We start from the raw sequence: 4,246 nt of genomic DNA, 5'->3' as shown, positions 1-4,246 counted from the left end.
TTATTCTTGGTTTCATTAGCGAATCAACAGGGAGACCATGCAGGAATTCATCCAGTGTAGCATTCTTCTGTCATTTATGAAACTCATGGAATGTATTTTGAAATTTTTAATGCTTTGCTTATATTACAGAACTGCCAGTGATGTAAGATGTAATGCTGGACATCACTCTGCGTTGAAGTCTGCTCCGCAATTTATCGCAAGTTTTCTCGACCGTTGAAAAAGGATTAAAATTTTTCTACCTTACTCAGTCACCGCTTGAGAATTTCTTTTCAAACCTTGATCCTGTCAGAAGAATAATTTGGGTTCCCATTCGAGCCATGATTGCACAAGAACAAATCAAAATGAAATCCAGACAGCTGTGAGGGAAGGAGCTGTATTTATTCCCAAAAGAGCCGAGGTGGCGCAGTGGTTAAATGCAGCACTGCAGGCTACTGCTAGATCAGCAGTTCAGCGGTTCAAATCTCACCGGCTCAGGGTTGACTCAGCCTTCCATCCTTCCGAGGTGGGTAAAATGAGGACCCAGACTGTTGGGGGCAATATACTGACTCTCTGTAAACCGCTTAGAGAGGGCTGAAAGCCCTATGAAGCGGTATATAAGTCTACTGCTATTGCTATTGCTATAAAAGCAAAGAGGTTGGCCTGTGGGGAAAGCTACAGAAAATCTGAAGTGCCAAAGGGCTGTTTTACAGGGGACTTTGTCCTTGGTGTGGTTCATCAGGGGTGTGGATGCTCATTCTAATGTGACATGAGGGGTATGAGCATATGTACCTAACAGAATAACAGTGTTGGAAGGGGCCTTGGAGGTCTTCTAGTCCAGTGTTTCTCAACCTTGGCAACTTGAAGATGTCCGGACTTCAACTCCCAGAATTCCCCAGCCAGCGAACGCTGGCTGGGGAATTCTGGGAGTTGAAGTCCGGATATCTTCAAGTTGCCAAGGTTGAGAAACACTGTTCTAGTCCAACCCACTGCTCGGGCAGGAAACCCTACACCACTTCAGACAAATGGTGATCCAATCTCTTCTTTAAAACTCACAGTGTTGGAGCATTCACAACTTCTGGAAGCAAGTTGTTCCATTGTTCTCACTCTCAGGAGATTTCCCTTTAATTCTAGGTTGCTTCACTCCTTGATTAGTTTCCACCCATTGCTTCTTGTCCTGCCTTCAGATGCTTTGGTGAATAGGTTCACCCATCCACCCGTCCTCTCTGGAGCAACCCCTGAGATATGTCATCTACGATGCTTATTCCATTGAATGTGCAATTCGGCTGGGAGACATTTATAATGAATTCTACCATGTTTCCTCCAAAATAAGACCTGGTCTTAATCCGCCTGGGTGCCTCTGTCTGTGTCTGCTGCAGGTGCCGCTACAGCGAAGATGAGTCTCCCATGGCTGCCCACTGCTCCAGCCCACCGACACTCAGCTTTCCCGCAGCCTGCACAGCGCATCCGGATTCCCTGCGTCCCTCCCTGTCACCTCTGTTTCCACCTGAAGCTTGCACAGGTACTTAACTCACTCCTGTTATAGAGTAGCTATGGGGGGGGGGATAGGAGGAGTATTAGAAACATCTGCTGCCTTAAGTTATTTTTTTAAAAAGTACAGGCAAGAGATAAGTAAGTGGAACAAAATACTTTGTACCGTATTTTTCAGAGTATAAGACGCACCTTTCCCCCCACTAAAAGAGGGTGAAAATTTGGGTCCGTCTTATACACTGAATGTAGCCCCGCCCACCGGCCCCAACCCTTTGGCCTCTTCCTCCAGCAATTTACCTCTTTGCAGCAACTGGGGCTTGCGGAGGCTTCGTTAAGCTATAGCAATCCCTCCAACCTGTAACAGCTGATGATCGGGAGAAATTGAAAGTGAAACTTGCCCTTTGCTCCATGTGGCAAATTGCTGGGAGGTAGATTTTTTTTCTTGTGCTAATCAGGCTGTTTGCTGCAAGGAGGTAAGTCAAGAACTATAAATGCCTGTTTATACCAGTGTTTCTCAACCTTGGCAACTTGAAGATGTGCGGACTTCAACTCCCAGAATTCCCCAGCCAGCATTCGCTGGCTGGGGAATTCTGGGAGTTGAAGTCCGGACATCTTCAAGTTGTCAAGGTTGAGAAACACTGGTTTATACAACTATAAACAACTATAGAATGTTCAAATTATTAGACTTATTTTTTAAAGACTGCTTTATTATTATTTTAGACAACTTAACAAAATGAAGCAGCTTTTTAAAATAAACGCTTGATCTGAAGAGGCTCCGTGCTATTGTTTTAAAAAGTGCTATTCTTTTAAATAGCAGAGAACAACTATACTTCCAGAAAGCACATCAATTTTAACAGCATCTGTACAAGTATAGTCTGAAATGTAACACTACAAATAGTGTACATTGTCTGTACTGTTTGCTGTTTGTTGCAAGGAGGCAAATTGCTGGGAGGCAGAGGCAGATATTTTTTCCCTTGTTTTCCTCCCCAAAATCTAGGTGCGTCTTATACTTCAGAGCGTCTTATACTCCGAAAAATAGGGTAATAAACAACATGAAAACGTTAACAAAAACCTCATCACTTTAATAAGAGATCTGCTGATTGCTCTTTTCTTTTTTTCTTTTTTCCTAAAAACTGACATCAAAATGGGAATTTATACGACAATCCAGAGAAAGTGGCTTTCATGCAGCTAGAGATGCATTTGGATACATGCATCTCCCCCTAAATGCTCACTTTCAGCCCTGAAAATTCAATACAAGCCATCCAAAGTGAATTTCACTTCCAGTGGAGAGGGTAGTGATTGCAAGCCAAATGGACTGTAATAAGTAGGTAAGCTGCCACATTTGAGATACATTTTCTGACTTTTACAAATGGTCTCTGCCCAAAATGAACAAATGCTCAATGCTTTTATTTTTATTATGTACTCTTTAAATCAGTATAGTTAGTCCTCGACTTAGAGACATTTGTTTAGTAACCGTTCGAAGTTAGAATCTACAAAAAGTGACTTATGAGCAGTTTTCACACTTAGGATGATTGCTTGATCACATGATCAAAATCCGAGCGCTGGGAAACTGGCATGTACTTATGACAGTTGCACGGTCCCGGGGTCGAGAGAGCCGAGGTGGCGCAGTGGTTAAATGCAGCACTGCAGGCTATTTCAGCTGACTGCAGTTCAGCAGTTCGGCTGTTCAAATCCCACCAGGCTCAAGGTTGACTCAGCCTTCCATCCTTCCGAGGTGGGTGAAATGAGGACCCGGATTGTTGGGGGCAATATGCTGACTCTGTAAACCGCTTAGAGAGGGCTGAAAGCCCTATGAAGCGGTATATAAGTCTAACTATTGCTTGTCATGTGATCACCATTTTGTAACCTTCCAGGTAAGCTTTTGACAAGCAAAAGCTTGTCAAATGTGGGGGAACCCACATTCGCTTGGAAGACTGCTATCATGTCACCCTAAGTCCTTCTTGCCATTAAACTAGACATACCCAATTCCTGCAACCGTTCTTCATGTTGAGATTATGCTAGATAGCTCATTCTCTACATATAGGAAAGGGAGAACTGAAGCAACATCTACTGAGTATGGTATAACACCATGATGGTGAACCTATGGCATGCGTGCCATAGGTGGCACACGGAACCATTTGTCAGGGCATGCGAGGCGTTGCCCTGTCAGCTGGCCAGTGCACATGCACACGCTGGCCAGCTGACTTCGGCCTTCTTTTAAGGCCATTTTTCGCCCTCCGGAGGCTTCAGGAGATTCCCTGAAGCCTCCGGCGGGTGAAAAACCTGCCCGACGGGCAAACCAGAAGTTCAGGAATGTACTTCCGGTTTGCTCGTAGGGCCGGTTTTAGCCCTCCAGAGCCTTCAGGAGGCTTCCCTGAAGGCTCCAGAGGGCAAAAAAATGACCCCACGAGCAAACCGGTTCCAGAAGACGAAAAACAGCTCTATGGATAAACCGGAAGTCACTTCCAGTTCATTCGTAGGGTTGTTTTTTTGCTCTCCAGAGCCTTCAGGGAAGCCTCCTGAAGGCCCCTGAAGGCTCCGGAGGGCTAAAACCGGCCTTACGAACAAACCGGAAGTCTGTTCCTGAACTTCCGGTTTGCCTGTTGGGGTGGTTTTTTGCCTGCCGGAGGCTTTAGGGAAGCTCCTGAAGCCTCTGGAGGGCCTCCGGTGGGGAGGCTGTTTTTGCCTTCCCCAGGCTCCTATAAAGCCTCTGGAGCCTGGGGAGGGTGAACAAAGCATGCCAAAAATGGGGGTGAGGGAGCGCTGGTCATGCGTGCTG

Source organism: Thamnophis elegans, chromosome 5 (genome assembly GCF_009769535.1).
Source record: "Thamnophis elegans isolate rThaEle1 chromosome 5, rThaEle1.pri, whole genome shotgun sequence".
Lineage (NCBI taxonomy): Eukaryota > Metazoa > Chordata > Lepidosauria > Squamata > Colubridae > Thamnophis > Thamnophis elegans.
Note: the sequence above shows the minus strand (reverse complement) of the source record.